The 26207-nt window shown below is 46.3% G+C and overlaps 1 protein-coding gene across 3 annotated transcripts in view; it reads right to left on the reverse strand.

Moving 5' to 3' along the window:
• Nucleotides 1-26207, reverse strand: part of SHROOM3 (shroom family member 3) — a 299368-nt gene that overhangs the window by 141334 nt on the left and 131827 nt on the right. For 2 of the 3 annotated variants that reach the window (XM_059158862.1, XM_059158881.1), the window contains exon 1: nucleotides 18383-18679. The exons of the other annotated variant lie outside the window; for it this stretch is intronic. The gene's annotated coding sequence lies outside the window, so the exon portion shown is untranslated. Of the gene's footprint in view, nucleotides 1-18382; nucleotides 18680-26207 lie in introns of those variants that run through there. 3 annotated transcript variants of the gene reach the window in all.

Consider the following 26207-nt stretch of genomic DNA (forward strand, 5'->3'; position numbering starts at 1 on the left):
CTTCGCAGCTGGCCCCACCGGGCCTGGCCAGGCCAGCGAGGGTGGACGGATGGCCATGCTCGTGGGCTTTATGACTGGGCACCGCCCAGTGGGCAGCTAGAGCGAGGGCGAGGCTGACAAGGGGAGTCAAGGCCACCGTCGGCATACGGACGCTGACAACGCTGACAACGCTAACAACGCTAACAACGCTGATAACGTCCAGTCAGGGTAACTATCGGCTGAAGGGTAAATACGGCCACACATACCCATACAGATATGTATCCATACATACTGGGAGTATATATGGCCTCCTGATGACTTGTTTCCACGGATCACCAAAGGCTGGTGAAAACCTAATATCCATGATGGTTTTAAGTATGGAGGGTCAAAACAATTCAGAGTTTAGTGAATTCATCAGTTTTGGTGTGTACCAGCACATCAGATTAGTGATTCATTCTGATGTAAAGCTGGCCCTTGAAGGCCAGCCTAGCTCTTGTTAGGCATGAGAAGAAAAAAAAAATTCCCTAGAAACCAAGGCCAACAGTAATCTCGCAGAACCTGGTGCTTTGTGTTGGATTCTGTAGCTGCAAAGCCAAAGCGTATTGGTTCATGGCACTTAGAAATAGGAGATGTGGAGGTCCCTGGCCAGGACGTGGGCTTTATTCGTCTTCAGATGTTGACATTCCCCAGAGCCACCACAACAAAAACAGAATTAAGATGCAAAAGGAATTCAGAACCTTCCTTGGCTATCCGGAGCCTGGGAATCTTTTCAAATTTAAATGAGTCTCTGTCAAACTAATTAAGAGAAGATGCAATGCTCTCGTTCTGTGCTCATTAGAGAACTTCACCGGTCATAAATTGCTCAGAGAGTGGGAGTGAATAGGTCTCTACCCTCTTGCTTAAGATTCCGGGCCTTGTTTATTTCCACTTAGGCCTGTTCCTCTTCTAGATCCAGAAAGATCACAAGACATGCCTTGGATTAAGTTTGCATTTTATAAAATATTATAAAACAGAAAGACCAGAAATGGAGAAAACTATGATGAGATGTTGCAATGGACGTTTTAGAGTCAACAGCACTAGGGGGAGAAGACGAGGGATCCTTTACCACTGAGTGTAATTTCTTTCTCCCAAGATGTTTTATTCGCAGATTGCAAAGCTCGGACATTTCACAGACATGGACACAGACTCGCACACACACTTGAAAGTTTCCCCAACATTTCTGCAGATTCTGAAATTGATGCTCAGTAAACTGACTGGACAAAATATGCACACATTGAGCAGTCTGGGTCTAGTTTGGTATACTAAGACCACTACTCACGTGACCCTGCAGCCTTTACTGGATTCCTGCCAGCTACCCAGGACAATACCGTGTATGTAATTTAACGTATATGTATGAAATTAACAACCTGGGTAACTCTGCAGGCCGAGCTTTTTACCCTTGTTCTACAGACAGGAAAACAGAGTCGGAGCAGCCATCTTGCATTATCCTGGCCAGCAGCAGAGTCAGAAGAGAGCAGGATATTTAAGAATACTTGTTTGTTTAAAATACATTGTACCACACCTTTAACACAGATTTTTGGAAATTTGAAACGATAAAGAATGATTCTGCATCTAAAATTTTATTATTAGAAAGTTAACCGTAGCTATTAGAATGCCTACCAAATGTCTTTGAAGATACATTCTAGAAAACAAGGATTTTTTTTTCTAGCTGTTTAAAGCCTATATCTTTTCCTTATTTTTTCTCTTCGCATTGGGATTTATGCCCCTGAAAATATGTTTTCCCATTTTTCAGGAATTCCATTCGGTTTTTCTTATCAGTGTCCCTTAGCTGAAGGGCACAGTGCCCCAAGCACTTGGGCAGCTCTTTATTATTTCTTCTCTGTGCTCTTTATATCTTAAATAGGATCCTGTAATACTTGCTTACGCACAGCAGAGGATGGGTTACATTTGCTCTCTGCAGCATACCAACAGTTTAAAGGGCTATAGAGCACCTAAAGGGATACAGAGTATGAGGCTCTAATACCAGTCAAACTCAAATTTAATTTACGTTTTCCTACCTTTCTTAGGATTTCTGTAATGAGAACTATTCTCTCCCCTAATGGGCAATGAAATGGTGCTTGGAAATTTCTCTTCTGGACTGAATGTCACTGACACATTGTTGTTTTCTGGGTAAATTTCCACTCCTGATCTCTCCACTCCTGTTTTTCATTGAAACTGCTATCAGAGCCATCATCTCTGCCACTGCTGAAGTCAGGGGGAAACAGGGTCAGTCTGTCTGCCTATGGAGCTCTCGTCGTGTGTGCCGCCATGCTGATACCCATCCCCATGGGGACGTTACTTTTACAGCTCATGTCTTATAGATGAGTAAATCTTTAGTTCTCTGTATATAAGTAATTAGTCATTTATTCAAAATTCAGTTTAGAATGAATAGAATTCCCAGATCTCTTACCCTGAGTACAGTATCCCTTTCATCTTACAAAACTCACAACCACTTCTCCCCTGCCCATCCGGCTTGAGGTGTTTATGATTTTGAATGTTTCCCACACTAACAATCACTAACATCACTCCTCAAAAAAAACAGTGATTTCTAACATTTCCAAGGCATTCTCACTTTAACATTTTAACAAGAAAATTCAGACTTTGAAGGACCATTCTGATAAACCACCTTCCTAGACTAACACACAGGCAACTACTGCCAAGATCCTGAGCAGGAGGGATACGCTTAAACAATGTAGCTAAGCTTAAATGTAACCATCTGTTTTCACTTAGGAAACAAAATTGAAACACTGAAGCTATAAAATCATCTCCACCTAGTTGTGCACAGTATTTTGACTCTGTCCTGCTTTAGGGGCAGCAAATATAACAGGTCATCAACTTGACATAATTGCAGCCAGGATATATTTGATCTTAACATTCCTAAGAGCAGCTCTCCAACACTCCCGACCATTGCGCAGGCTAAAAGAGTTAAAAGCATCTCTTCTAAGGCAATCAAAAGCTCAAATTCTAATATATGGCTTCAGTTGCCTCAAGACTGAAATGCATTTGAGCCTTAGGAATCTAAGATGCTGATCTTACTCCCATATTTCATAGGGTGACTGCATAGAAAGCCAGAGGATTTGGTTATAAATGAATAAATCTCAGTCCTGTTAGTTTCAAAGTATGCACTTTTCAAAGATAACCCTCTCAAGGAGCTCAAGATGATCAAAATTAGGTGTGTTTACACAACGTTGGATTCGGGCAGACTGCAGTGGGCCCAACCAACCATCAGTCTCCTGCTTAGTACAAACACAGAATAATAAAATGCAATGCAAAGTGATGGTGACAACAAAAATTACACATACCGAGGACTTTGAGCTAGTTACTTGCATAAGCTCATTAGATCCTGTCAATCACCCTCCGAGGAAAATGCTACTACCCTCATTCTGATGATGACGAAACGGAGGCCCTGGGAGAGAAGAGGTCTGCTCCAAGTTCCAGAGTCTCAGAAAGAGCCAGGATCCGAATCCCTGCAGCCTGGCTTCCGACTCTCTCCCTTAGCTCTTCTGCCACATTTGGGCAGTGAGTTCCACTGAAGCATCGGAAGATGTAATGACATTCATCACAGTGAAAAGTTATTTGATTTCCGACAGGCTAAGAAGGATTCAGCTTAAAACCTATTTCCTACAAATAGGTTCATTTACTGTCATTAATTTTAATTTGGCTACTATCTACCAATATATGTCCATTAGTAAGCCCCAGACTTGGGTCAGCTTTCAAAGATAAAACAAAAATTTTCTGCAAAGAATAAAATCCACAAAATTGACATATGGCTATGCCAGTCAATTATTATGAATTTATACTTTTTTACAGTTTTCAATAAAGACACCATTAAATGCATAGCCAAATGTGGCTTAATTTTACACCTTGTAAGATGTAAATACCCAGAATCTGGGGGAGAAGCCCTTTGTCCACCTTTCCTTTTTGAGATAGTGCCATGAGCTACAGGGCTCCGTCATTGTCTTTTGCTATTCTTGGAACCACCTGAATCTTTTGCATCAAGAGCAGTACTTAGCACGGAACTGGGCTGAGAGTATTCAAGAAACGGTGTATGAAATAAAGACAACCAAGGAGAACAGAGAAGAACAGAAGGAAGGTTCTGTGACTCTCCTGGATGGCTTCACACGTGGCAAGCGTCTGAAGAGCCACCTTCCCCTTTCCTCAAAGGGGAACCTTGAACTGGGGAGGCCCTTCCTCGCCTCTCTCTCGTACACCGCCCTTTATGGCCACAAAAGAACTGCGTGTCCACAGGTGATCAACTGACCCGTTTGAAAAGCCAACACTTTGGTCTATCTGGTTGTTGGTTTTTCCCACCCACAATCACCCCAGCAACTGGCCTGATGATTTTTTGGACTGAATCACCTGGCAATAGGAGACTTAGGTACGAAGCAGATGCCCAGATTTAGCCCATAAGAGGGTATACCAGTTTTTTCCCCTCTAAAAACAGAGGAAAGCAATTTGAATTCTCAAAAAGCAATAGAAAGGCTAATTCCCTGCTGAAAGAACCAAATGCTGCTGCCACCAGCCATTATTTAATTCAGGGTTCTCAACCTTGGCACCACTTGGCCCAGACGATTCTTAGCTAATGGGGACTGTTGTGCTTTGCCGGTTGTGTGGCAACATCCCTGACCTCTGTCCTCTGGGTGCCAGTAGCATCCCCCCCACACCCCGCCGACTTATGACCACCAAAATGTCTTCAGATCTTGTCACCTGTCCCCTGGGAGGTAAAAGCACCTTGATGACAACTACTGATTTAAATTTTTAACTGTCACTGAATTTTCTTCTCTTCTCTAGCAAACAAGTTATGAATGGCTCATTTTAAGCACTTTGAAATCTCTTTCTCAAATGCATAACGGATCTCAGAGTAGTATGGAAAAAAAGACTTTCCAGGGGCGCCTGGCTGGCTCAGTGGGTTAAGCCCCTGTCTTTGGCTCAGGTCATGATCCCAGGGTCCTGGGATTGAGCCCCACATCGGGCTCTCTGCTCGGCAGGGAGCCTGCTCCCGCCCCCACCCCACCCCACCTGCTTCTCTGTCTACTTGTGATCTCTCCCTCTCTCTCTCTCTCTGTCAAATAAATAAATAAAATATTAAATAAAAAAATACTTTCCACTTTTCTCTGTTTGATTCTCAAACTCTGTTTGATCCTTGTGCTGCTCTGTGAGGATTCAGCGGCAACCAAGAAGAATAATGCTTACACATGTAGTTCGGATCCTGGGCACTTTAATAATAGTAACTCCTGAATTTCCAATACTCCTCTTTCCACAGGAGACTAGTTGTTTGTTTTCAATTCCAGCAACAGCAAAAAAAGCATTTTTAATTAGTGAAAGCATACATGTGGCATTTATACAAATATTGTACCTACGGGTGATGAAAACTGGCAGCCCCACCAGGGACATTCCAGAGCAATGACCAAAGTTACAGTCACCAAGTGCCTTATCAAGACTGTTTCTTGATAAGAAAGTTAAGCCCATTTTCTTTGGGTGCAACCGGCCACCAAGCCTCCCGGGTAGTTAACAATAAATAGTCCTTGTTGAATTATTAAATGTAATTCCAAGGGTAGCTTCCATGGCCTTCTACATCCCAGGAGAACATCATGGTCATGCAAAAACCAAGAGTACCATAGTCCTATCCTGAACACAATTAGCCCAATATCCCAAGGACCTCAGGAAGGGGCAGGCAGTGTATGTCACCTGCCCTTTGACTCACAGGGCGTCGTGGCGTGCACCTCTTTCTCCTGAGGCCAGTCGGTAAAGAAGGCAACATGATATGGAGTTACCACCTAACAGATGAGGCCTGTGGAGTGACCCAAGTCCGCAAAATCCAACTGTATCTCTTCCTAATGTCCGAAATTAGCATTACAAAAAGGACAGCAGTGGGGCACTGGGTGGCTCAGTCAGCTGGGCTTCTGCCTCTGGCTCAGGTCATGGCCCCAGGGTCCTGGGATGGAGCCCTGAGTCAGGGTCCTGGGATGGAGCCCCAGATCATGCTCCTTGCTCAGTGGGAGTCTGCTTCTCCCTCTCCCTCTGACCTCTCCCCTCCCCCTTCAATCTCTCTCTTAAATAAATAAATCTTTAAAAAACAAACAAAAAAACAAGGACTATAGCAATGACTGCCTCCTCTACGACGACCATGGCCTGCGTGCTCCCTGCCAGGCCTGAAGTCAGGTACTTCCATTCTCTCTCCCTTACCCTTCATAACAGCCCTGTGACGTAGGTCACATTTCCCCCATTTTACAGATGAGGCTCATGGAGATGTGTCCTGCCCATCTGTAGATAGACGACAAGGACCTTGGAGTTCAAACCCAGGACCGTTCAACTCTAAAGGCTGAGCTACTCGACCATCTGAGGAAGCAGAGGGAGACAGAAAGATGCTGCTGACGTGTCCACCATCAGGAACAAAAGAAACAAATCCTGCTTTCTCCAGAAGAATGGGAAAAAGTGTGGGATCCTCTGGGTTTCCACCATGTTACTCTTGAAAGCAAGAGAGAAGTGATGAACTAGCTGTCTACGGCTGGGCCTTACCCTGCCCTATCTTGAAGGACTGATTATCCCCAGCAGGAGATCTGGCTGTCCTTGGAAGGGGCAGTAACAACGTCCTTTAATATTAATGGCTCATTTTCTCAAGGGGCATAGCTCAAGTTCAGGGAGTTTTTCCTCTCTCTCAAAAGCTACGATTGAAGCCTTCCTTTTAATCTTTAACCATGATGCTTAAATAAGGAACTTTTTATTGTTATCTAATAGGTAACACCTTACCACACACTATGTCAAAGTTCTTGGGTTTATCAGTCTTTGCTGGGAAGCTCTAACCTTCCACGGTGCTGCCGAAACTGAAAATCGAGGAGTCATCCCAACCTCCTCCCTCTCCCTCCTCCAATGAGCCAGGCTGCCATCAAGGCTCCCCATTCCACCTTCTGGACATTGAACCCGCCCCTTCCGTTTCCCCGCCATAGCCCTAGTGCAGGCCGCCATTATTTCTCACCTGGACCGGCCCTCTCTCACTAGTTCCTTTTCCTCCAGGCTTGCCATCTTTCAAAATGCAGCCAGAATGACCTTTCTCAAACACAGGTCTGAGTTTTGTCTCTGGTCTGCTTTTTAAATTCTTCCGGAGCTCCCCATCAGCTTCAGGATCCTGCTTAAATTCAAGAACATCCTCACATATGCTCCCCAAAAAAGACCAAACACGTTCGACGGGGCTCTCCCCGGCCCAACGGCATCGTGTGCAAATCGGACGAAGGCCCCTCCTTCTCGGGGTGGATGCGGCTGCTCCAGGGAGCCAAGCTGGGGCTGGACTACAGCCCTGCTCCGAGCCCACCCCTGCCCTCCTCCCAGAAGGTCCCAAGCCCACAGTCAGCCTGCAGCCCTGACTTCAGTTCAAGTACCTCTTTGTTTACTTTGTCTAGATTGCCTCTACCCCCTAACTCCATCTACCTAACTCCTATCTGTCCTTCCGGAAATCAAGGCGTTTGTCTTCCTGCAGGAGATCTCACCTATTCTATGCTACGAGAACAATTCTAGGTACCATGGAACGCTCGTTACAGAATTTCTTATCTCTTTCTCCCACGGCGCGCTGCATTCTGTGACAGTGAGGGCCCTGTCTTTCAGACGGGTGTGCCTAGAGAGCCTCGCACAGCGCCTGGGAGAGTGCAGACCAACAGCGGCTGCGTGTGAAATGAGTGAGGTCTCCTCCTCCTGACTTCTTAGTCTGGTCACCGGGTAAGACCCCCAGCAATGTGGAGATTAGGCCATGGGGGTCTGCTTTCTCAGGTTACATAATCCCTTCTCAAAGAACAAGGAGCCAGACCTCATTTAGCAATTATTCCATCGGCCTGTGATTAAGAAGAACAAACATCTTGGATTTCAACTTCCCGGCCACTCCTGACAAGTTCACCAGTACACCTGTCGGTGACCGCTTTGTCCTCCCCGGGACCTGCTGCCTGCTGGAGTCTGCCCCTCCCCCTCCCAGACTTGTTCTCCTTAACCTTTGCCAGATTGGGGGTGGGGTGGGGGCGGGGTGCATGGGAATTGGTGGTGTCCTTTATCTTCACAAACGTTTGGACATTCTCATTATAAAAAAATAAAAATAATTATTTTTTAAAAATACTCATCCACACTCCCTGAACCACAGGCTCAACTTCGTCGATTTCTGCCATCCAAGGGGATCTTCTTCATGAGTCCTACTTGGTTCTCCCGACTGGCCTGCCCCGATGGCCACACTGATTTCATGTAGGACCTCACTCAGCTCTCCTAGTCCCTTCCTCCTCGAATCTCTCACTATTTCCTTCCTGACAGGAATCAAGAATTCTCCTTCTTTTCCTACTTAAGTGAGGCCCAAGGGAGTCGAGCCACCAGACTCTACCTCCCTGTCAAAGGCACTTGTGTATCCGAAACCTAACCGTTTTACTTATAAAAAATGTTCTTTTCGATTGGGTTCAGAGCCATTTTAGGAAGGACTGGGCAGGACGAGCACGTGTTTTTATCGGAGGCCGATGGCATTGCCTCCTTGCTCACAACTGTTCTAGGAAAACAGGCCCCAACCAAGCCCCTGCCAAAGGGAAGAGGCTGGGCCAGCCTGTCCCTCGCTCTCAGGCTGTCATCTGTGCGACTTGGAACTGGAGCCCAGAGGCTGAGTTCACAGGTGAAGGAAGTCGCAGAGCTATGAGGACGCCCGCAGCAGAACCCAGCGACAGCTCCGTCCGTGGTGAGCCAGGGCCACACAAATCCGACGGGGGAGGACCGAAACCCAGAAGATTGGGGCCACATCTCAGACAGCAAAATTTTGTTCCTGTCACTGAAAATTATGCAAGTGACATTGAGCCTGTATAGAAATTTAAGCAAAAATGGGATTTTCTTGGAAAGGGCATGAATGGAGATGGCCCCGGAAGTTAGAAAATACTGTCAGGTTCTCCTGCACCTCCTCATGCACCATCTCTTTGGGGGTGTGGCTGTGTGCGCGTTTCTCCCACTGATTGAGATAGAGACAGAGATAGAGATAGAGGTACTTGTAGTAAATAGGATTGTTCTTCAGTGTGTGTGTATGTGTGTGTGTGTGCCCCCTTCTTCCTCACAGACATAATCCTGATTCAACAGCAGTACAAGGTGCCCATGTATTCAGGAAGGTGGATCCTTCCTCAGCCCCAAGAGAGAAATCACTCCTGATCTACACCAATCATGGTAGTCTGATCCCCCCGCCAGTGATAAATCTGGGCAGGGGCATAGGACACAACCCCAGCTAATGAAATCTGACCAAAGAAAAGTTTGCAAGAGGGCTTTTGGAAAGGCATTCCTCATTCTTGATAAAATACACAAAACTAGGGGCACCTGGGTGGCTCAGTGGGTTGAGCCTCTGCCTTCAGCCCAGGTCATGATCTCAGGGTCCTGGGATCGAGCCCCACATTGGGCTTTCTGCTCAGTGGGGAGCCTGCTTCCCCCTCTCTCTCTGCCTGGCTCTGTGCCCACTTGTCATCTATCTCTCTCTGTGTCAAATAAAATAAAATAAAATAAAAGAACAGTTAAAAAAATACACAAAACTAGGACTTCTTCCTGCCCTTGGACAAAACTGTGTGAGTAGGTGATGCCTGGAGCTGCAGCAGCCATCTTGTAATCATGAGGGGCAAATCTGGGGATGAAAATCCTCATGCTAAGGAGGTTAGAATGGGAATACTCAAACCTGAAACCTTGGTGATGTCACCATGCCATTCAATTAAGCTTGGAACCATGTTTTCCAGGAAGTTAGTCTGAAAGAAGAGCAAAGGAACTGATGTTCAAAGTCAACCAACATGGGAGTGAGTAGCTGCCCACTTGCTACACTGTAATAAAGGCTAATGTTGATGGACATCATACTATGTATCGGGAACTGTTCCAAGTGCTTTATATGTATGACCTCATTTAATCCACATAGCAACCCAACAGGGCAGATACTTTCATTATTTCCTATTTTTCAGATGGGTAAACAAGACTCAGAAACATTGGGTAATTTAACCAACGTGACACACTCAGTAATACTAAGGTGGAAACTCATACTCGGGCTTCTGACTCCTTCTGACTGAATCATTAGGGTAAACCCGAAGTGTTCCTGGCTTCCTACAATTGGATTTCCACAAGCTTCCCTCACATCTTTTCCAAGAACCCCCTTATTTTTCGTTTTTTTTTTTTTTTTTTTGATTTGAGCTTGTCTGAGTGGGTTTAGGTTCACTGCACCCAAACGTTCCCTCGGGCCCTGGCATTGGCCACCACTCAGGCTTTCTTCCTCGACCCCATAGTAAGTCTGTGAGTCTCCATATCCCATTGTTAAACGCACTGTGTCCAAGTCCCACACTAAAACCCCGATTTAGTGGAATTCATGGTTCCCTGGTTTTCTCCCTCCCCAGTTCTCATGTGGCAGGTGTCAGTCTGCGGGCACTATTTTTTCCTGCGAGGGCACTTTTATGGGCACTATTTCCAGTGCGATGTGACGATCAAAGTATCAATGAACACCTAATGAGGGATGCCACTACTGACATGGGTTCAATCACCCCAGTAACCCCCCACCACGAACTTGATCTGTTCTGTAACTTCAGAGTTTTGTGTTAAGTGACACCCCGCAATCACATATGTCTCTGTAGCTCTGTGAGATCAGGAGGGCATTTCCATGGCCTTCCTCCTGTTTACTCATGTCACACCCACACTCCCTCACTCATTCAACAAATATTTGAGTATCTGCCCTGCCCCAGGTACTATGCTAGGCCCTAGCTATCAGCAAGTCACATTCTCTGCCCTCACAGAGGGCAAAAGTGGGACGGTACGCCAGATGCCCTTTTCCTCTAAATCAGCAGGAGAGCTCCAACAGATGGAAAACGTGCACAGGACGAGACGGAATGTTGTGTGGGCCCATCCGGGGTAGGATCTAAGAGTGCGGACCCTGCTGGCTGACTGCCTGGGTTCAATCCCAGCCCTGTCACTGGGTGGCCTTGGATTGATTAGCTACTAAACTGGTTATGTCAATTGTTTAACCTGTTAAATGGGGATTAAAACTGCAGCTTTGTCATACGGTCTTTTGGAGAGCCTTTTAATAGGCCATGTAGAACATAGTAAGTGTAATGTAAGCGTTCATTCAAAAGAAAAAGTGAGCTAGAGTCTATTCTACCCACTGATCATAACTAGGCAGCAGGCACTGGTGGTTGGACAGCCTGCTCACCTCAGACTCTGCAAGCAGGAGATAGCGCTCAGTGTGGGGAGCACTGGGGCTCCAGACACTAGGGCCAGGGTCAAGGCTGCCGCAAGCTACCTCCGTTGGCCGCCCTTCATCTAAGTAAGATAGCTCTTCTATAACTAGTTGTTTCTTGCTCTCAGGATCCCCCAACTGAGCTGTTGGTTAAACAGAATTTACGGTGACTTTTCCTGCAGAATCTAGTTCTCAATAAGCAGATCTCAGAAAAAAGCAGAACCACACATTTGGAAGAGATCTTAGAAGTCAGGCTGGTGTCCAAACGCTGGACAGCCCCTCTGACCATTGGTTCCCCACACTCTACTGGAGCATTGCCACTACTGAGGATATACATTTTTAGACAGACTTTCCCTTTGTTGATCACTAAGTTGCCATCAAGCATTTTGTTTAACTGTTCCCAAGTCACTTCATTGGGTCTTGAAGCAAGAATAACCCCAGTTCTAAATGAGGATCTTCAAATGCTTAGAGAAAAGGATTCCCTCATTTCTAGTTTCTGAGCTAATCATCACTTGACGTGAGTTATAATCCAAAGCCTTCAGGGTCAAAGGAGGAGATCAGTAGGATCTAGACACTTGGACAGGTGTCTAGGAAGATTATCTTGAGAGAGGGCTCTTGAGCTGTCCCAAAAGTCCAATCTTGCTTCTGGGCTCTGGAGAGAAGGAAAAGACTTTGTTTCCCCGTTTTCATTATACCTGCAATAGGTCACTCCCCACTTTGAATCCTGTGGCCTAGAGCAGGGTATCGACATCAACACTCAAACATGAGAACATGGCAATCCCATGGGAATTCACTGGAATTCGAAAGGATTTCGTAGCTGAAAGTTAAACCAAATGTCTCAAAATACACCTATCCCTAGAGAGTATGGGCTTAGTACTTTCATAACAGAAACAATGGTCTGGCTGAAACAAGGCCAGTTTTTAAAAAGTACATTTTACCCTCTGTATATTGTGCAGAGAGAGGATTGGAACATTTTTAGGGGATAGAATTGAATACTGAAGGAACCAGAGTTGGGAGTTTGATTATTTTAAGAATGATCAGTTTGAGGGGCACCTGGATGGCTCAGTGTGTTAAAGCCTCTGCCTTTGGCTCAGGTCATGATCCCAAGGTCCTGGGATGGAGCCCTGCCTGCTTCCTCCTCTCTCTGCCTGCCTCTCTGCCTGCTTGTGATCTCTGTCTGTCAAATAAATAAATAAATAAAATCTTAAAAAAAAAAAAAAAAGAAGAATCAGTTTTGATCTGAACAAAGTCGTCTTCGGTGTGCTCACATCATTCTGTCTTTAAATCCCAAGTAGTGGTAACAATAAACAAATAGACGATAGATAACAATTATGGAATTTTTTCTGTGTGGTAGGCACTGTGCTAAAGGCTTTACACAAATGATTTCATTGAAATCTCCCAACAGCTTTGTGAAGTAAGCTCATAGGCTTCATTCAGAGTAAATGGGCAGGAGGCCTGGACCTCTGTCCCTCCTGGCTCTAGCCTCCCTCTTCCTCACACAAGTCATTTAGTCTCCCCACCCCTAACCCCAGGGCCTTTGCACTTGCTATTCTTTTTGCTTCCAATGTTCTTCCCCAGCTCGTGGCAAGGCTTGGTCTCTCCCCTCCTTCAAATCTTCTTTCACATACCATGCTAGTGGGGCCCTCTCTGGCAACCCTTTAGAAAACTGCAAGGTCCCTTTCTGCTATCATATACTCATCATGTCCCACGTATTCCTGTTTCATGTTTTTCCACTTCCACTTCCAGTTATCACTTTATAACCTTCAACACAACTGACTTATTTGGGAGTTTATTATCTGTCTCCCTTGACCAGAATGTGTGCAGGAATTTTTGTCTATATTTGTACATGATCCTCAACCCAGCTTCTAGAAAGACAGCTGGCACATGGTACATACTCCATAAATATTAATTGGTTAAATATTATACGTGAGGCAATAGGCAATGTGAGGGTAAGTGGTCCAGCTTTTTATAGAAAGAAGACTTCTGAAGAGCCCACATTCTAGGGTGCATGGGTGGCTCAGTGGGTTAAAGCCTCTGCCTTCGGCTCAGGTCATGATCTCGGGGTCCTGGGATCAAGTCCGTATCGGGCTCTCAGCTCGGCAGCGAGCTTGTTTCCTTCTCTCTCTCTGCCTGCCTCTCTGCCTACTTGTGATCTCTGTCTGTCAAATAAATCAAATCTTTTTTTTTTTCAAATAAATAAAATCTTTAAAGAAAAAAAAAAAAAAGAACCCACATTCTAGAAACCAAACTCAGAGTCCATACTCTTTTCCTGAAGGTTGGTGGCATTCCCTCTTGCATCAGGGACCAGATGTCAAGTTTGAAGAATACTTTATGAGTAGAAATAGGTGCTACCGATCAAGAATATAAAGAAGTATTTCAGATGGGTGCTGTATTCAAGAATCACACATGCGTAGGCACAATCGCTTGTTGGGATATTTTGTGACCCCACTGGGAAATTTTATTTGATAAGACCGGAAGGAAATTTTAAAATGTCTCACGAAAACTGAAGCGGACATAAAGGTCTCATGAAATTATTTTCCCAGGGCTGTACACCAGCAGGAGTGACAGCATAGACTACGCCTTCAGAAATGCCATTCAGATTCCAGGACTATTTCCCGGGTTCCTTTTATGTTTCTAACAATGCAGAAATCCACTTTGCAGATGAGGAACATGCTCTAAGGGTTGTGTACCTTCCTCAAATAGCCCAGTCAGGGGTCGAGTTTGGACTGTAAGTCTTTTGTCTCCGTCTAGAGTACCCGCCCCTGTACACACAGCTGCCAGTCGGCCTTCCGGGGTTCATCGTTTTCCAGAGCCTTCGATCCTGAGGAACAAACTGGGTTTCTGGAATGGCTAACTTCAGGCCTCATCAATTGAAACATAACAAACTACAAATACTACTTCGCCTCTCACTTTTTTAAAGGGCTACTATTACCCCAGCCTCAGGAGACTCCTATCGGACGCACGTATGGACGCAGTCAAATTAGCATCTTTGCCTGAAGGTCACTTCACCAGCTAAGCAGCCAGACTTACAAAGCGCACAGCATTACAGAGGGGAAACGCAGCTGCCCGCTGCCAGGATCGCTAAACACCACAAATACCAGGAAAATCTCAAAACTCCGACTTTCTTTCTTCACCGTATTTTTGCCAATTATTTCTCCACAGCTTTGGAAACGCATTTTCCCCTCCCCCCTTTCTCCAAAAAGAATTCTGCCCTGGGGGAAAAAAATTAAGACCTCAAAACCAAGTACAAATTGCTCATTTAAAGAACAGGAATTAAGGATGTGGGGCTTTTCTTCCTTAAAAGCTCATATCATTCCACACAAAGAATCCGAATCCTGTCCTGATTCTTCTTGAGCAGTGGAGCAGTTTTGGGTTTTGTGTTAGTTAATTTTAATTAAAAAAAAAAAAAAGGCTCCATTCTTGAGACGCTGTTGCTATGAGACTTCCTGAGCCTCCCCAGATGGCCGCAGAGCCGCTCGCAGCCCCAGCGGGCTGCGCAGCTCCACTCAGGCATACCATTAACATTCCTGGAATACCTTGGGAGGCAGCGGCCCTCCGCCCTCGGCCGAGCTCACCCGCGGCTCTGGGCTGGCCGCCCTGGTCAGGGGGCCCGGCCGAAATCGCTTCTACATGAATGATCGGGCCTCTCTAGGAAAAGGCCACAGCGGAGGGGTCGCTGTCCTTCTCAGTTACGCTTCAGACAGCCTTTCCAGCACACCCCGCACACGCGTGTGCAAGCCCATGCACCCGAGGACAGATGCGCACGCACACGTGTGCACCGCACCGCACCCCGGATTCGCTTCGGTGTTCGCAGGTCTCTGACCCCCACCCCCCACCCCAGCCACAGAGCCATGCAGGGACAACAGGGGCAGCTTCTTTCTGGACTGAAGCGTTTAGTGTCCAGAAGAGACTGCGGCGGGAGAGGTTTAGGGCTTCCTGATTTCTCTTCGACAGAAGGAAAAGCAAGAAGGGGCATGTGCACTGGAGGTTCTGCCGGCTCCTCATTTCTTGGTGCTCTTGGATAAATCAGTCCCTCTCAGCCCCACTCTGTCTCCTCCAGTCCGCCATGAGGATACCGACCAAATGCATCCGATGGGGGAATTAACGATTCGTGTTTAACGAACAGCCGAGAAATCTCGGCCCACAGATCGGGCGGGAGACCGGCCTCCCTGCTGCCAGGAGAAGCCCGGGGAGGCACCTGGAGACCAGACCGTGGGGCTGAACTGCCGGGGACCGCCCCCACCAGCAGGGCTGGTCTGGAATGCCGACCCCAGTCTTCGGAGGGAACAAACCGGTAGCTTGATGGATCACTAAGGAGCTGTGGTCCTTGGAAAAAAACGAGTGATCCCAAGCAGCCAATGCTTTTCAGGGCGGGGCTCATGTAAACTCCCTCCCCAGAGCTGTGGCCTTTCAGACCCTATGGGACTGTGCCAGCAAGGTCCCCCTTCAAGTGTCCGACGCCAGCGCTCCCTCCAGCACTTGGCGGGCCGTCAGAGCAATCCTACCAGCTTCAGGTCCCAAAGGTTGTTGCAAAGCTTTTCTCCCGGTGGCATCAGATGAGAAGCTACAAATACCACCGTCTGATGCGTGTTTTCTGTCCAGCTGAGAGGAAAATGACTGGAGGCTGCTTTAGCTCCTGCCTTCCAGAACCATCCCGTGTCCTGCACTGTCGTGTCCCCCCCTTGTCTCCAAAAGGTGAACGTTAGCACTAGGGGAAGGTGTTGCTCTTGTTGTTTTTAAACATGCCTTCCAGAGGCTTGGCCTAGCAAGGAAGCCAACTTTTTCCTGTTAACCAGAGACATTTCAAGGAAGCCACCTAGCGAGGAGGGGACTTGGGAAGCTGCTGCTTGTCCATGTGTCTAGCTCTGGGGACCCCCAGCTCGCTTGTCCGTCCCTATGGCCATCGCACATGGAGCAAAGGGAGGTTTCACCCGGCTGGTCCAGCTTCTGAGCTCTCAGGCCTGTACAGCTTAGCAAAGTCAGGGGCAAAAGGCTGAGATCTCGGGCCCTTTTGAGGGAGGGAGGGTGGGGCAGGGCCTGTCTGACCCCGGCAGCTTTCATTTGCATAACTGAACATTTCGAGTGGAGCCAATGGGACAGGGATGTGTGTCCAGGAGGGGAAGGCTGCCCTGAGCTCCGCTAGGCCCCATTGTGTGCTTCCATAACACCAGAGGGGACTCTCGCCACCCTGCACCCAAGGGAGTCAGGCAGGCATTCCACAGGTCCAGAAAGGATATTTTTCAAAAACTTTCGCTGGGGAAGAAAATGAATTTAAGATACTTCATTCCCTGCCCCAATCTTCCTCTCTAATGATATTGTTCTTGGGATGCAATGGATGTGTGCATGTGTGTGTGTGTCTTAGTCATTAACGATTGTGTTACATTACATATTGGGGGGGGGCCCTGGTACTCTGCAGATATGTGCAAGGACTTTCTATACTCTTAATGTGGAATGCGGGGTTTCTGTGACTTTTTAAACTAGAGATAAAGAGTATTTCAATTAGCTCTCTCTTCTTGTCTGTACCTTTTTAAAACATAAGGTTTTTATGAACACTGGTGTGTGTGTGTGTGTGTGTGTGTGTGTGTTTTAAGATAGGGATTGGGACTAAGGTAGTATCTATTTTTCTCCATACAAAAATGACTTATGCTTAACCCAGGAAGGCATCTTGGTTTGTACATTCCCTAGGCTGTAATTCATAAGAGAAGTAGATTTTTCAAATATATACGTATGCTAAATATACAATATTAATTTAGCTTTCCAACATCCATTTCTCCTTTAACTCCCTCAACATTTGTAAATTCACTTGGCCTCTACCTCTCTACCTACCAACGGATCTGATTTCTCAGTCATCACCAAACATCTGTGCTATTCGCACACAAAGATGATTACTACAGACCTGTATCAGGAGCACACTTCAGCCCATGGGCAAAGCTATTTCTGACGCTTTCATTCATCAGAGCAGCCATTGTTACTATTTATGCTTTGTATCACTACTATGTTGAACTTATTGCAGGAAAATGTTTTTTATAAAAACAAATTAGCTAACAGATGAGAAGGATGGAAATTTCCAACTGGCTACAAACATGGGGGAAAAAAGACCTATGTCAGGATAACTGGCATAGATGGTGAGTGAACAGTTCTAAATGCTTATCTGCGTTTTTGCCACTGCTGTCTGTTCTCGCTATTACTTTTACTACTTGAACAGAATCACTCAGAATCGGTGAATGAAGAAATCTTTGTTTCACGAAGGTGTTTATACCTTGGGAATTAAAAAGCTGGGAACAGTAGTCTCAGAACCTCTTTGGATTTATAAATGGACCTTTACCCATTTATAGAAAGTTTTCATTAAAAATATCAAAATCAAAGGGAAAATGACTTCCTCTCTATCACAACACAACAGGCAGAGGTGTAAGCACTAGTCTCAAACCACTGGTCTTTTTGCCAGTCTCGAACCACTCAATCCTAGAACTACATGTACGCTAACAGCAGTCCACGAGGGGAGACAGGATGGTCCCTGAAGTTTCTGTCAACCGGCTTCGAGAAGAATGAGATCAGGATAGAGCTTAGTATTCCTAGGCACCTCACTGCTGCTCAAACTTAGGAGCTTGCATTTGCAATCTGCCTTTCTCTCCAACATCAGAATGTACAGAGCGAGCCAAGCAGTACAGCCAAACCCCTCGCTAGGGTAAAATTCACTAATCTTACTATGTTGAACAAACCTTAAAAAGGAGAACTGCTTTCATACCACAAGAGGAAGCGTGAAAATTGGCTTTAAAAATAAGCGGCAATTGGAATTAGACCAAAAGTCCTGGAGCTACATCATCAAGAGGGCTAAGATAAGCAAACTGACTTTATTTCATTGTACGAGCTGGCACATACATTTGTGGGCCTTAATTAAAAGTCACTTTGTTCCATCATCACTTGAGTGTCTCATCAAATAGGAAGGAGTGCACAATGCGGCGTCAACTGCCCGCAAGGGTGGAAACAACTTGTCACCCCCCGCATTTACATCTTATTTTGCCAACGCATCTGGCAGCCAAGTAACAGCGATTTCATCAGAAAGGTCCAAAGTAAGCAACTTCCCTGCCTTTCTTTGATTTAGCTTCCCAGTCCTGGCATTTTTGTCAATATCAGTGTAGAAATAATGTTGATTTAAAATGGACTTACCTTGAGGAAGCCTAAGCGGGCGTTTCCATTGTCCTCGGTCCTCGGTTGAGTACCTCTGTCCAGCATGACGCGGGGCCACACGGGCCCGGCAAGGGGGCTCGGGGACTCGAGGGAGGTGGGACAGATGCGTGACTCTCCCCAGGGCAGGAGCAGCAGCCCCAGGAAGGCCAGAGCTAGGACACAGGTGTCAGACACCACCCAGGCACCTCAGCTCGGAGCCTGCAATCAGAGGGCTGCCCTGATTAGGCGAGTACAAAAGGCAGTTCAGGTTACTGCCCTCCTCCCAGCCAATCGCCCGCCGGCCTGCTGACAGCCCGGGCCCCCTGATGCACCGGGAAGTACACGCGGTGGGAACCTGAGAACCGATCCCAGCTCCCCAGCGGCCAGGGCCCACGTGCATGCCCGCCCTGCACCCCCAGGAAGCTGTTTTTCAGGCGGGTGTAAGGAGAGCTTGTGGGCGCGGGGGAGCCATCCCTGCCCTTCCCCAGAGAGTGTCTCTCTCCTTCCTTTGGCTCATAAATGGCCCCAGGCACGGATGACAAGGCGAGGGTAAGGAGGAATGAATGGCTTTGGCGGCTTTCACCATCCAGTGCCCGGTCCGGGGGGGTCTGCTCTTTCCCCGACCCCCCCCCCCCCGCCCCCGCCAGCGTCCGCGTGGGCGTCTCTGCTGCTGGATGTGTTCAGTTTTTAATTCGTTATGGCTTTTTGCAAACAACAGCTCCTCACAGAAACTGGGAGAAGGCAAGGGCGACTCGAAGAAGAAAAATCGACAGTCCTTGTTTCCAACAGTAAGTCAATATTGTTAAAAAAAAAAATCACCTTAGAAAACTTTATGAACATAGGGCTTGTAAAACAAACAAACAAACAAAAAACCAAAACAAACAAAAAACCCAGAACAACAGGAAGTAACCACATTAGGGCACCACATTTTCAAATTCAGCACGCCAAGGGCCACGCAGCTCACCTTTGTGGACAGAATCTTAACGGGTCTCCCCAGCTACAAGCAGCTAAAGGAATTTCACTTAAATCTATCATCTGAGCCTCTGAACTTGTGATGCTTTTCGGGGGTATGGAGAAATAGCGCCTGATTCAAGTTTTGGTATTTGCCCCAGACTGTACGGGTCAGCTTCACCGTAACCACAGACACAAAGAGAGAGAGAGGGAATAGTGCACGCGGGGCGGGGCGGGGGGTGCACAGTGTCCAAGTGTGTCTGAGTGCATGGCTATGTAGATGCATTTTTATTAGTTTACAGCGGCCGTGGTGGGCAAAATAAACAAATGATAGGCTCCAAGATGATAGACTGATCTGTAAACCTTGCGAAAAAAATCTTAAGGCTTTTAGATGACTTTTCAGATGTGGGAAGAAAGGGAAGGGAGCATGCGCCCAGACACACAGCAGAAGTCTGAAATCCGCAGGGAGCGAGTACTGCACACACAGTAGTGATCTCCATTCCAGACACCAAGAAAGTCTCAAGAATCCTTGAAAATGTGCTTACATTTCCAAGGTGAGACTCATTTTATTTAAAGGCAGTTCCCGGATTAGCAAGAAAGACTATCTCTCCAGAAGGTTCCACGTGAATTCCGGAGCCACTTAGACTTCTATGATGTGGATTCTAAGGACATAGGATGGAGGCAAGTGCAGGACACGAACAGTGGTCAGGGTGGGGCGGAAAAATCCTCTTGCTGGGGACAAACATCCTACTGGCTCTTCACCGGAGCTGCATTCTTCCCAAAGTAGCTGTCTGTCCTTTTAAGAAGGCAAAATCCTGATCCCAGTTTTGTTTTCCTCCAGCACCCTGCAAACTCCCCAAACACAACTGAATTGCAAGTCCTTCCATCATCCACTAACCCCCCACGCCCCCCTCCCCACCAAGCCAGAGGTCAAGAGCAGCCAGGCCACAGAATTCACTTTGGAATGTGTCAAATTTAACAACCTCCCACCACCGATCAGGAGCTTGCCTCCACTGGCAGAATGACAAAGGGTTACTCTTGACATCTGTTTATCACAATCATCCATCTCGTATGGGAATGGCATTCCCTGAACCGGCAGAACACTCAAACAGAGGCTGAAAGGAGCCAGAAGTTTCCTCCCTCTTCATTTCATCAGTTTTTTCCTCCTAGTCCTGCTCTGCGCAGTCTAAACTCCCTTCAAACCCACCCTCCAAGTTCTCTGTGGCAACAACCTCAACAGATCAGCTCAGCGGCTCTGGGAACAGAGTCTATTGTGAAAGGTCCTCATGGCTGCTTTGTTACATTAGGAGAGAAGATAGTTCTATGGGATTCTTTTTTTTTTTTTTTTTTAAGATTTTATTTATTTATTTTACAGACAGAGATCACAAGCAGGCAGAGAGGCAGGCAGAGAGAGGAAGGGAAGCAGGCTCCCTGCCAAGCAGAGAACCCCCTGTGGGGCTCGATCCCAGGACCCTGAGATCAGGACCCGAGTAGAAGGCAGAGGCTTAACCCACTGAGCCACCCAGGCACCCCTCTATGTGATTCTTTAGAGAAGCTAAAACAAACAGGCAAGTAAAGGAAAAAATTATACGGAAGCACTTATTTCCCTGCCTTTTTACAAATTACGAGATAAGGGAACCACTGTTGTATTTTACAAAGAATGGACACCTATGTAGTATTAGACTGAACCATGTTAAGTTGTCAGTGTTTTACCATTTCTGGTTTTACTGCAATAGCAATTTTATGCGATTTAATCGGTAGCGGAACTACAGCTAAAGCCTGCACACTGGTAATTAACCACATGTCAATAGTTACTATGCTGCATTCTCTAATCAATACCACAATGTGATAAATACTGTAATTATTGTTGCAACGTCACAGATGGAAGTAAGGGGGGGGGGCTTGAAGAGGTTGAGTAACATGTTGAACAACTCCAGCTAGTGGAGAGCCAGGCTGGGGAGCACACCGTGGCCACGTGACTCCAGAGCCCGTACTTTGAACCACCAGCCTCTGCGAAGGAGAATTTGAATTCTGATTTTGGGATTCACTAGCTTTGTGACTCTGGGCCAGTTACTGAACTTCTCCAAGTCTCCGTTTTCTCTCCCCAGAAATGGGACTGCTGATAGCATCTGATGTGAGGACCAAGCATGATAATGTCAGTAAAGCACTTAGCCCGGGTGCCCGGCCCTCGGGAGGAGGTCCATTGTTATCTGATAGTAAAGACACAGGCAGGATGATCACACTCCCACCTGCGCCAGGACATGAAGGGAGACAGCACACGGTGTGACCCCATCACCCATGTCAGGGTCCTGCAGCCACTAATGGGCAGAAGGACCATGAAGTCTGGGGTCCTCGGGCCTGGAACTGAAGGCCATCACAGCTACAGCAAGTTACTTTGGTGCCTAGGGAGTCTTTCTCCCTGCAGGGTGCACCAGCTCCCCTTCAGTTAGAAGACAGACCACCCACACCTGCTGTCCCCCCGTGGACACCCCAGGAAGCCCTGCCCTCAGCCCCAGCTTCCACATCCGGCTCGCTCTGCTTCCGATTTCTATGGAGGATCTGGAACGCTTTCACAAACATCTTGGACTTCTCATTTATTTCCTACCTGGCTGCTTTGGCCATCGGCTGTAGAGGGTTATGCAATCCGTGTTGGAAGACATGTTGATTTAGAAGTGGTGCTGTAGAACCCAGAAGGTGGGGGTTGGGCTTTCCCTTCTGGTTCTGCCCCTGACCTGCTAAGTGACCTTGAACAAGTCGCTTTTTGTCTCGGGGCTCTTGTCCTTACTCTAATCCAGACCATCACTGAGTGATTCTTAAAATATAATACTTAAAATACTTTTAAAATACCTAAAATACTTAAAAAAAGTATTCAAGTGATTCTTGAAAATTCACCCCATCCTGATATCTGGGGTAAATGGAGAAAAAGAGTACGAGATGAGATTTTAAAGAAATAAGGGGTTTTATTTTTCCTTTTCTCTAAAAGGTAATAGCACATCTACTCAGGGACATCCTGTTTTCTTCGGGTTACCTTTTCAAAAACAAACCCACAGTCAGGAGAGTTTTATGTTACTCTTGATAAACTGCAGACCAAGATAGAGAGCCTTGATTTCAGAACACCAGATTTCCACTGGTGTTTTTCCTTAATCATTTGCACATGTCCCCGTCGGGTGCTTGTTTGTGGTCCGAGATCGGGATCTATGGAGAGAGAGCCTCGGGATATAATGAAGAAAATGTGGTTTCCTTACTTATTTCCAGTTTCTAGGTGGCCACACATCAGAGTTACACTCTTCTCCAGCAGCATAAGGGAGACCCATCCCTTGGGTAAGGGAGATGTGGTTGCCTGGAGGGTACTTCTGGACCAGGCCTTCTACTTTTCTGACATGCTCCCAGAGCTCAAAGTACTTCTACAGAGTGTGCTTTTATTTTTTCATTACCTTGTATTTAATTTTTAATTGGAGTAGAGTTGGCATACAATGTTATATTAGTTTCAGGTAGACAACATAGTGATTCAACTTCTCTATACATTATGCTATGCAGAGTATGTTCTTGAAAATTACAGGTTTGTCCTCAACACTCCCGGGAGGAATTGAAGGAATTTTATGAATGGAGTAGATCGAAACCACCTCTCGGCCTCTGGGCTGCTTTCTTTTCACAGAGCACTCACCAGCTCCTAACAAACTGTATAATTTACATCTGTGTTGTGTGTGGTTTTCCTGTCTGCTGCTCACGAGGATGTCAGCCCAGGGAGGGCAGAGATGTTTATTCTAATCACGGCTGTCTCTTAAGCACCTGGAGCAGTGACTGACCATATATCAGATGCTACATAAATAAATTAAACTTGATAAAAGCACAGAAATAATTCAGGTAGATTTCTCCCTTTGAGAAATCACACTGTTTCCTCAGAAGGAAGAGGTCACACTAGCACGGACAGTGACAATGACAAAGGTGATGATGATGTGTGCGGCAAAAAAAGTAAATACACTTCAGTGGTGCTCAGAATTGGTTTAACCCCACTCCGCAAATGCCCACATAGAAGTTCCAGGCTGAAAGAAAACTGGGCAGTGAGCCTAAAAAGAAACTTAATAAGCTCAGTTTCTCTTTTCTAGCCCATTTTGGTTTAATTTCATGGGAAATTGTATTCGCCGGCAAACTGCAGGTGTGTCTGCAAGAGTGTGACCCCTGAGTACACTCTAAGGAAAGTCAACTTGCGGCCACGCTCACTTTGTACTTGGGCAAACAGTCTTTTTACTGCAATCTGACCGCACACCAACATCGAGGTTGATGAGATAATGCCTCTAGGCCTCTTAGAGTCATAAAAGATGTCAGTTAAGTCCAAAGTATTAATAATCAATGTCTTTCCTGTATCGCAACGGTAGGGCTTAAAGCAGAAATCAGAAGGCGTGTTTCCGGTGTTATTCAGGAGCATCATACTTTTCCATTTAAATTCTCATTCTCTTGTGCTGCCTTTGACCTCGGAGACTAACAAGCCAAGGAACATACCCCCTCCTCTTCTTTTTTCTCTCTTCACACCCCCTGATTTTTGGGGGACAGCCTGGGTATTTCTTCACTAGAATGTTAGTGGCCGCAAGGTAGCAAACCACAGCCTTGAGCTCGATCATGCCTTCAAAGTCTGGACATGCCGGAGGGGGAGCCCCAAGTTACCATTTAGTGCTAAGAATGACAGAGGAATTACATTTGGGTTCATTTTACCCTTGGCAATGAAAAGGACACTCAGGAGGAAGAGCATTGCAGAACACGAATTATGGCCCTGCTGATGAGTGCTTTCGCTCCCTAGGAAAATTGTACAGCTGGTATAAGCAATGAATAAGGTTAACGGAAAGAGCAGGTGTCAGTCCATACATGTACTCATGGACCGAGTCCATACATGTACATATGGACCGAGCTTATCAGCGGGGTACTTACTGTGTATTGGGAAGGGCACTAAGTACTTCACGTATTTTGTTGCAACTCTTCTAACCACCCTCCTAGAAAAGTACTACGACTATGATACCTACTTTAGCACTAGAGCATCTCAGGTACAGAGAGATGAAAAACTTGCCCAAGATCACAAAACTAGCAAATGGTAGAAAGAGGATTTGGACCCAGGCAGCCTGATTTCACAGTACACACTCTTAAACACCACTGTAGATGTTAGATTTGTTATGACTTAGAAAGTGGATGTGTCTGGCATGTACAATGTTCAGGAGTTTGGGGTATTTTTTCCAGCGAGCAGGGCATGCCATGCCCTCGCCAGGCAGATATCAGCAGAGGAAATCAGTTCAATGGCGTCAGCCACAGTAAGGACGGAGGCTGTCAAGCAATTAGCCTGAGGATAATTTGGTATAATAAAACCTGCTTCAAATCATGATTTAAACAGACAGAGTGGAGAACATTCTTCCTTTTGCTTTCCCTGACCTCCATCTTGTGCTACAGGAGAAAAAAGGCAGGTGGGATCAGATGGGGCCTGTGAACCCACGTGCCTTGTAAAGGAAGGGCACGGGAGACCTACAGGAGTGGGCAGGGAGCACGTTACATACGGTTTGCACTCACTTGGCAAACATTTCATGCGCGCTTGCTATGGAGGGAGCTGGAGAGGTCAGAGAGCGCGAGACACGGTAATACCCTGCCTTAGTTTAGTACTAGAAGGTATCAAGCATCGCTTTCCTGAAGAGACTCAGGCTGGACAGTCAGCTGGAGAGGAAAGACGGTAACGAGCCATCCCGTGTCTGGGCTGCCCGGCTGGCAAATTCCAGTGCCCACTGGGCCAGGAAGACAGACCAAACGAGCACAGCGGGGAGCCCCTCCTCACCTCACGCTACCTGCACAGAGCTCTGAGCCTCTGCTGCCAGAGCCAATGTTCTTCCAGAAGACAGAAGAACAGATCCTCATGTAAAACATTCAGATTTTGAATGTAGATTAAACAAGTGTTTGCAGGTCAAGAGGAAGTTTTCAAATTCTGCCAAAGAACTTTATTAAATTCACTGAGTTGCATTTTAAAAATCAATTTGAGTAGCTTTCCCAGTGGATTTGGTATGTGTAGACCTTCTGATCCTTACGTACACCTACGTCAAATCCTTTTTACGATTTGTATTAAGGTGTGTAGCATATACCGAGTGTGTAAAGTGCACTAATCTTGTGTAAATGGTAAAGATGATGCTGAATATTTCCAGCCTCTGCAGAAGGTTCCTTCCAGACTTTTCCAACCTATTCCAGCTCTCCACCCCCGACTTTCGACCTTCATCATCAACTAGTTTGCCTGTTGTTGCCTTGTTCAAATCTTAACCATGAGAAACTGATAATCAATTTAGTTGCTTCCAGTCTGAAAAAAATAAAAATAAATAAAGCTACAACCCAAAAGAATCATAGTAAATCCAACACTAAGATAGAGCCCGCAAACTCAGCCAAGGGCTTCTCTAAGTTCTGATGCTTGCCACTTCCGCCTTTCTGTAATCGCCAATACCTGGTGTCTCCCATATGGGTACCAGATGCCAAGCATGTACTTGTCACTCTGTATGGACTATCTCATTCAATAAGACAAAAATCCTCTGAGATACAACTGAGACAAAATGTATACAACTGTACAACTAAAGAAAACCAGATCGCAGTAGGTTATGCAGCTTGATCCATGGCTGAGACATGAACAGTGTAGCTGCCAAGGCAGGCAATGGGGCGTCTGGGCGGCTCAGCTGGTTGAGCATCTGCCTTTGGCTCATGATCCCGGGGTCCTCGTCGGGCTCCCTGCTCAGCAGGGAGTCTGCTTCTCCCTCTCCCACTTCCCCTATTTCTGTTCCCTCTCTCACTTTGTCTCTCTTTGTCAAATAAAACAATAAAAATCTTTTAAAAAATGCATACAGTTAAGTAAATACATATATGT

Source organism: Mustela lutreola, chromosome 1 (genome assembly GCF_030435805.1).
Source record: "Mustela lutreola isolate mMusLut2 chromosome 1, mMusLut2.pri, whole genome shotgun sequence".
Lineage (NCBI taxonomy): Eukaryota > Metazoa > Chordata > Mammalia > Carnivora > Mustelidae > Mustela > Mustela lutreola.